Below are 9,241 nucleotides of genomic sequence, written 5' to 3' on the forward strand. Positions count from 1 at the left end.
AGTCTCCAGTGTTGCTTTCCTTGTCAGAGTCCTTGAAGTGTGGCTCGTGAAACTGAGGATGTCTGTGATAATTATCTCCACATCATGGCAGCAAGAGTCAATTGCATTAGTGCATCATTCAGGATACTTTCATTGTAAACAACGTAAATGGACTCTGGCTAAACTTAGAAAAAAATTATTAGATTTTTAAATAGCTGCAGGTAAAACTAAAGATCAGCCTTTGAGGCCAGGAATCAGGGAAGTTCTAAGTATCTAGGTAGTCAGAATACATGTACCTATATGTGTACTTTCTATCTATCTATCTATCTATCTACCTACCTATCTATCTATCTATCTAACATCTGTCGCCTGCACTCATAACCAGCATGTTGTAGAATCTTCTTCACAAGAAGCCAGCTTTGCCTTAATTGAAACCTGGCTCTCTAGGGAGGTAATTTCTTCTTCCCCTCTCCATTACCACTGTGAGCAATTTTAGTGTCCTTACAGATCACTTTCCCAACACTTTGGATGACTGTTCTGTGATCTTCTCAACCAACAATCTTCTCCTCTACTCCCTTGTGGCCACACCAGGACTTGGGCATCAGCCAGAATGGCTCTATTTGAAAAATGTTAAAAGGGACACTTCCACCTACTGATCATAACTTCCCATCTTCCCACCTCTTCCACACCTTCATTTCCACTTAACCGATTTTTCAAATCTCATCAATGCCACTGGTCCCTCAACCTCTTCTGGCTTCACTTTTTTTCCCCAGCTGCAAGACTGTGGTCAGTCCAGTGAACACCTCTCAGGCCAATAATCCCAATTCTTCCACACCTCTGCCTTTCTGGCCATCCATTTTCTCAGTTCCTATTCTCAGGCTTTTCAGCATGACTGGAGAGGAATCATAGCATCATACTCTCTGCCTTCATGAAAAATTCTTAGTTTCCATCTGTTGTGGTTAATTTTATGTGCCCACTTGGCTGGGCTACAGGGTGCCCGGATATTTGGTCAAATATTACTATGGATGTGTCTGTGAAGATGTGTTTGGATGAGATTCACATTTGAATCAGCAGACTGAGTAAAGCAGATTGCCCTCCCCAGTTGTGTGGGCCTTGTCTAATCAGTCGAAGGCCTGAATAGAGAAAAAAGCCTGATTCTCACCTGAGTAAGAGGGAACTCCTCCTGCCTGAGGGACTTTGGGTTTGATTGGATTTTCCCCACCTTCAGACTTGAACTGAAAGATTGGCTCTCTCTGAGTATACAGTCTGCCAGCCTTTGGACTGGAACTTACATCACCAGCTCTCCTGGTTCTCAGGCCTTCAGATTTCAGAATGGAGCTACACCATCATCTCTGCTGGGTGTCCAGCTTGCCTACTCAGCCTGCAAATTTTGGGATTTTTCCAGCCTCCATAATCACATGAGCCAATTCCTTAAAATCTCTCTCTCTCTCTCTCTCTCTCTATATATATATATATATATACCTTATTATTTCTGTTTCTCTAGAGAACGCTGACTAACACACCATCCTTAGCTTGACTTTTATGCTGGTCAAAATCTTTTTATGAATCTTTAGTTGTTCTCTTTTCCATGACACAAGGCTTTACCACTTTCCTCAAGCCCCTACCTGATTGTGTCACTTTATTCCCAAGTTTTGACTTTACTTCTAGAAAATATATAGGCCAACATCTAAAACAACCTCAACTTCTCCCTCCTCCCTTTTGAAACATCTATATTTTCCCAATCCTTACCACTGTCACTGTGTTCCTCCAGGACAAGGATCCTCGTTTCCAAGGGTAAGTGCTTCATCTCTTCATCCATTGTGTTTCCTCTCTTCTCCCCAGGAGCCTTGCTCCAGCAATTAATTCTCTATCCTCTGAACTTTCATCCTTTCCCTGGCATTGCCTTGTTTCTCCCCATCTGATGATGTCTTTATCAGCAAAAAATAAAACTCCTTTTCTTAACACTACCTTTGCCACAAATCATGATTGTATCACTCTCCATTCAAACGTCTAGAAAAGTACACATGGTATACATTTTAAAGATGTTTTTATTTTGAGGTAATTGTAAATGGACGTGCAGATGTAAGAAAGAATACAGAGAGATCCCATATGCCTTTGCCCAGTTTCCTTCAGTGGAAACACCCTGTATAACTGTAGCACAATAGCACGTATAATCAACCCACCTATTCCGATTTCACCAGTGTTACATGTACTCGTGTGTGTGTGTGTGTTTAGTGTCATGTGATATATCACATGTTTAGGTTTTGTGACCACCACCATAGTCAAGATAAAGGACAATCTCATCACTACAAGGATCTCTCATGCTATCTTTTTACGGCCACACCACCTCCCTTCCTCCTTCTCTCTTGCTCTTGGAAACAACTAATATGTTTTCCATTTCTATAATTTTGTCATCTCAAGAATGTTGTATAAGTGGAAAATACAGTATGTAATTTTGGGGATTGGACTTTTTTTCTCTCAGAATAATTTTCTTGAGATCCATCCAAGTTGTGTATATCAATATTTCATTATTAAAAAAAATGTTTAGTAGTATTCCTATTCCATATAGATATACTGTAATTTTTTTAACCATTCGCCCACATTTGATTGTCTCCATTTTGGGGCTATTATAAAGTTTCTATGAATATTTGTGTACAGGTTCTTGTGTGAACATGAGGTTTTATTTATCTAGGACAAATATCCAAGAGTGCAGTGCAGTTGTTTAGCCCATATGGCAAGCATCTATTTACTTTTATCTATCTATCTATCTATCTATCTATCTATCTATCTATCTATCTGTCTATCTATCATCTATCTATCTATCTACCTATCTATCAATCATCTGTCTTTATATTTTATTGTGGTTAAAAAAAACCAGTACATAAAATTTATCATCTTAACTATTTTTACGTGTGTATTTCAGTAGTGCTAAGTATATTCACATTTGTTTTGCAGCATTTGTTCTCCAGAACATTTTCATCTTGCGAATCTGAAACTATACCCCTTAAACAACAACTCCACTTTCTCCCTCCCTCCAGTTCCTGGTAACTGCTATCTACTTTCTATTTCTATGAATTTGACTACTTCTGGGTACCTCATATAAGTGGAATCATACAGTATTTGTCTTTTCCTGACTGGCTCATTTCACTTAGCATAATGTCCTCAAGTTTCATCCTTGTTGTAGCTTGTGTCAGAATTTCCTTCCTTTTTAAGGCTGAATAATACTCCATTGTATGTATTTACCACATTTTGTTTATTCACTCATCCACTGATGGAAGTTGCGTTGCTTCCACTTCCTGGCTCTTGTGAATACTGATGTTATTAATGTGAGTGTGCAAATATCTCTTTGAGACCCTGCTTTCACTTCTATTGGGTATTACTTAGAAGAGAGATTGCTGGATTATAAGGTAATTCTCTTTTTTTTTTTTTTCAGTACACGGGCCTCTCACTGCTGTGGCCTCTCCCGTTGCGGCCATGGCTCACGGGCCCAGCCACTCCACAGCATGTGGGATCCTCCCAGACCAGGGCACGAACCCGTGTCCCCTGCATCGGCAGGCGGACTCTCAACCACTGCGCCATCAGGGAAGCCCAAGGTAATTCTATTTTTAATTTTTTGGGGAAACTCCATGCTGTTTTCCACAGCAGCCGCAGTATTTTACAATCCCAACAACAATGTACAAGGGTTCCATTTTCTTCACATCACCACCAACACTTGTTATTTTCTGTGTGTGTTTGTTTTTTTTAATAGCAGCCATCCTAATGGGTGTGAGGTAATAACTCATTGTGGTTTTGATTTGCATTTGTCTGTAATGTGAGCATTTTTTCATATGCCTATTGGCCATTTGTATATCATCTTTGGAGAAATGTCTATTCAAGTCCTTTGCCCATTTAAAAATTGGATTATTTTATTATTTGTTGTAGAGTTGCAGTGGTTTTTTTTTTTGGTTTGTTTTCTGTGGTAGAGTTGCAGTGTTTTTAAAAATATTTTCTGGATATTAATCCCTTGTCAAATATATGATTTGAAAATATCTTCTCTTACTCTGTAGATTGTCTTTTTATTCTATTGGTTGTGCCCTTTGATGCACAAAATTTTTCAAATATGATGTAGTCCCAAGCACATTTTGTTTTGTAGGAAACTGCCATACTCTTTTCCAGAGTGACTGTACCATTTCACCAACAATGTATGAGTGATCTTGTTTCTCTGAATTCTTATCAGCATTTGGTAGTAGCACTATTTTTCAATTTTAGTCATACTGATGACTGTGTGGTAATATATTTTTGTGGTTTTAATTTGCATTTTCCTGATGGTTGATGATGTTGAACATATTTTCATGTGCTTATTTGTGATGTGAAACGGCTGTTCATGTCTTTTGCCCACTTTCTAATTTTTTTTTTATTGTTAAGTTTTCAGTTTTTAAAATATTCTAGATACTCACCCTTTATGGGTTACAAATATTTTCTCCAGTCTGTAGCTTATCTTTTCATCCTCTTAACAAGGTCTTTCACAGAAAAACCTTCTTTTTTTTTTTTTGCGGTACGCCGGCCTCTCACCGTTATGGCCTCTCCCATTGCGGAGCACAGGCTCCGGATGCGTAGGCTCAGCGGCCATGGCTCACGGGCCCAGCCGCTCCGCGGCACGTGGGATCCTCCCGGACTGGGGCACGAACCCTTGTCCCCTGCATCGGCAGGCGGACTCTCAACCACTGCGCCATCAGGGAAGCCCGAGAAACCTTTTTTAATTTACATGATTTAATCTCCAATTTATACATTTTCCTTGCTTTTGGTGTCATGTTTAAAAACTCCGTTATACACTCCCCCATTCTTTCTTCTTTTAGAGAATCATCACTCTCCTTATTCCATAAAAATGTTTAATCTGTGTGCTTTGGTGAAATGGAAGCTAACAGGTGTATGGCCAATGAGAACACTCCATCTCCTTGCCCAGAGATGGTCAGGTCTCTCAAGCTCGACCATTCAAAGTCCTTCTTGAGACTTTCACAAGAGCCATTGGGAAGGAAGCCCTCTACTTCTCCATGTGGACGAAGATTTTTCTGAGAAGAAGACAAGCAGAACCAAGAAATGGAGAGAAAAGAAGACAGTGTTTCAGTTATGTAGTTTAAACCTCTGAACCCGGGTATGTCTGAAGCTAGCTACCTTTTGATGTTTCTATGATTGAAGAGCCACCAAATCAATTATAAGGGCCACCAAGTCTCCCCTCTCCCACCAAACTGGTTTAAATTGGGTTTACGTGGTACATAAACAAAAGAGTCCTAGGTAATATAGCATTCTATATTTATTATTCCTCTTTTCTCTTCTTTATTTTACTCTTTAATTGATAGTCTGTTTTTCACCATATCATGCCCCCGAAACTGCTCTTGCTAAGATGACCAGTGACAAAAATTTTACAGTCTCTGTTCTTAACCTCTTTGCCATATTTGACATTAAGTAAATGTCCAATTTACTTGCTTCCTAATATTCCTATAATGTCTTTCTCCTTTTTCTTTATGTCCTGCACATCAGAGACTGTGACAGACATCATCACTCAAGTTGTATCTTTACATGGAGCTTAAACCTCCCACATCCTTTCACATCCTTTACATTTTATACCCTCTCCTTAACTAGTTATGTGTGTATTTGGATTTTTGGACCCCAGAACTGGACTTTGCTTGTAATTTTCTGGACTCTACATGATATTAAGGTTGCTTAAGTCTGATTTTTGGGTAACTACCCATCAAGTTGCCTTGTATTAGGCATGCAATCAGCCAGGATTTCTTCACAGAAATTTTTTTATATCCAGCCAGCCTGGGATGTCTGGCTGTGGGCAAACCATCTTCTGTTGTCTGGGAAATATCACCCCCAACACCTCAACTGATAAGCCAAGATAATGTAATACCAACTCAACTATCTTAAACAGACAGGAAAATTAATTATCTTACAAACCATCTTTTGTTGTCTGGGAAATATCACCCCCAACACCTCAACTGATAAGCAAAGATAATGTAATACCAACTCAACTATCTTAAACAGACAGGAAAATTAATTATCTCACAAACCAGAACTTTCAAGGAAGCATCTCTGCAGGGTTAACAAAGTCATTGGTTCAACATCATCGTTGAGAATCCTTTTCATCTTCTCATTTGCCATCCCCTGGCTGGTACCTCTTATGGTCCCAAGATGACTAGAGTTCTAGGCATCACTGTGATAGGTTGCAAAAAAAAAATGGCTACAGGGCTTCCCTGGTGGCGCAGTGGTTGAGAATCCGCCTGCCGATGCAGGAGACACGGGTTCGTGCCCCGGTCCGGGAAGATCCCACATACCGTGGAGCGGCTGGGCCCGTGAGCCATGGCCGCTAGGCCTGCGCGTCCGGAGCCTGTGCTCCGCAACGGGAGAGGCCACAACAGTGAGAGGCCCGCATACCGCAAAAAAAAAAAAAAAAAAAAAAAATGGCTACACTATTTTGTAGCTACTCCCATCAAGAGATATAGTCTACTTCTCCATCTCATTAGGGCTTAGTCATGTGACTTGCTTTGGTCAATGGGACAATAGTAAGGAGACACATGAAGACACTTGAAAAGTGATCGCACGTTGGAGTTGTTGTTTTCTCTTGCTGCACTTTGGAACCTGAGACACTATTTCGTGACCAGCTGGCTGACAGCGTAGAAATGAGCCACTTCCCCCGCCCCCCAGCTGACTCCCTCTAGACCAACCAGCTTGTCAATTGTCGGACATGTGAGTGAGGCTGTTCTGGACCATCCAGCCCCAGCTGAGGAAGCCCAGGCCACAAGAACCACCTGGCCAACACACAGAATCATAAGAAATAAAGACTGATTCTATATTAAGTCACTAGATTTGGGGGTGGTTTGTTATGTAGCACAAGCTAATTGATACAATCACCTACAGACACAACAACACACTTAACAGGAGAGTGCTCATCTTGACACTGTATCTGTTTATAGTGAGGAAGGTTTCCTTATGTATCATTGGCTAGAGCTGCATCCGTCTCTTCCTAAAACCATCCCTTGCAAAGGGAATAGAATGACCATGATTGCCTTGGAAAAACACTGGGGTCATGCAGAGAGGAGTAGACTATCCTCCAAGTGGAGCTCTGCCAAAAAAAAAAAAAAAAAGAGGCCTTCTGTCTTTTTGGCAGAATGTTCCATGGAGGATGGACAATTAGTGAAGGGGCAGTGGGTTTTCTGTAGGCATCCAATAGGCGTCTACTATAGGTGGGCCCCGGAAATTGTGTTTTCTTATTGTCCTCATCATCCGCACCTCCAACTATGGCTCGTTGGATTAGGGATGCACTGGGGCAGAAACTGTGTATTTGGAATTTAGACTATGTGATAGTGCCTGTGGGGGATGGGAAATATATCAGGTATTTTAGGGGGCTGTGAGGAGGTTGTATGCCACGAATGGAGAGAGAGACAGAAACAGGGAATCTAGTTACTGCTTTTTCATTTTCTAGATCCAGTCTCTCCTGGGGCTTGGCTAGCTTTCTACTCTTGCCTTCATGAAACACTTTTGAGATTCTTTAATGCTAATTTCCCCTTCATTTGCTTGAGCTAGCCCTAATGAGTTTCTGTCACTCACAATTAAAGTGTTTATTTTATTTTAATTAATTTATTTGGTTGCATTGGGTCTTCATTGCCGCATGCAGGCTTTCTCTAGTTGCGTGGAGCAGGGGCTACTCTTCATCGCGGTGCGCAGGCTTCTCATTGCAGTGGTGTCTCTTGTTGCAGAGCTCGGGTTTTAGGCGTGCAGGCTTCAGTAGTTGTGGCACGTGGGCTCCGTAGTTGTGGCACGTGGGCTCCGTAGTTGTGGCTCATGGGCTCTAAAGTGCAGGCTCAGTAGTTGTGGCAGTGCATGGGCTTAGTTGCTCCGCAGCATGTGGGATCTTCCTGGACCAGGGATCGAACCCATGTCCCCTGCATTGGCAGGTGGATTCTCAACCACTGCGCCACCAGGGAAGTCCCCAATAAAAGTGTTTTTAACTCACTGTCCTTATGAAAAGATGCCAAACCTCACTCATAATAAGATAAATGCAAATGGAAATTACACTCAGATACCATTTAACACTTATCAGATTGGCAAGAAGAGAACAGTCTAAAGACTTTATTGGTAAGGATGTGGGGAAACAGGCACTGTTATCATGACTGGTGTGAGTGCAAAAGGTTGTAGCCCCTGTGGAGGGCAAGTTGGCACCATCCATCAACCTTGACAATGCTCTTACACTTTGACGTAGCTCTGGGATTTATTCTACAGATGCACTGCGGTGGGGAGAACATGATGATTTGCAATAGTAAAAGTTTGGGGGCTTCCCTGGTGGCGCAGTGGTTGAGAATCCGCCTGCCGATGCAGGGGTCACGGGTTCGTGCCCTGGTCCGGGAAGATCCCACATGCCGTGGAGCACCTAAGCCCGTGAGCCATGGCCGCTGGGCCTGCGCGTCCGGAGCCTGTGCTCCGCAACGGGAGAGGCCACAGCAGTGAGAGGCCCGCATACAGCAAAAAAAATAAAAATAAAAAAAAAAAAAAAAAAAAAAAAGAATAGTAAAAGTTTGGAAATTCCAAAGCATTCACCCACTAGGGACTATTTAAACTATTGAGGTACATCCTTATATGGAATACAATGCAGCTGTAAAAATTGATGGAATTCTCTATGCTCTAATATGGAAAGGTCTCCAGATAGATTGTTAAGTAAAACAAACAAAGTGCAGAATATTACACATAATATGATACCTTTTGTGTCAGAAAGAGGGGAAAGAAGAATATATAAGAAAATTTATTGTCATTTAAAAATATGTAGATGGGTAAATTTGTTAAAGAAAGTATGGAAAGATGAACAAGAAACTAAGAAATGAATAAACATGGTTATTTCTAGTGGGTGGAAAGAATGGCTGGGGTGGGAGTTCACTTCCCAATGACAATCGTTTGATATCAGTCTGACTTTTGCAAATGGGAACGCATTCACTGTTCTAAAACTGAGTATAAGTAAAAAGTCATTTTCCAATTAAAGTATTCTATCATTCCCTTCTATCCTGTTGTCTGAAGAATTCAGGGTGGTACAAAGAAAACATGCTAGGTTGATACCTTGCCACTTGTTTCTAAAAACACCTAAACCTGATGAAAATCCAAAAACATACAAGGTGTGCGAGAAATATCCCTTTCACCAGATGGTTTCTCTGCTGCTTTCTACATTTGGCGCTGTGCCTGCTTGCTAAAGTCTCCCCTCTTCTGGCTGCACTGCATCTAGAAGTGCAGTTTTATG

The sequence above is a fragment of the Kogia breviceps genome, chromosome 14, assembly GCF_026419965.1.
Source record: "Kogia breviceps isolate mKogBre1 chromosome 14, mKogBre1 haplotype 1, whole genome shotgun sequence".
In the NCBI taxonomy this organism is placed as follows: domain Eukaryota; kingdom Metazoa; phylum Chordata; class Mammalia; order Artiodactyla; family Physeteridae; genus Kogia; species Kogia breviceps.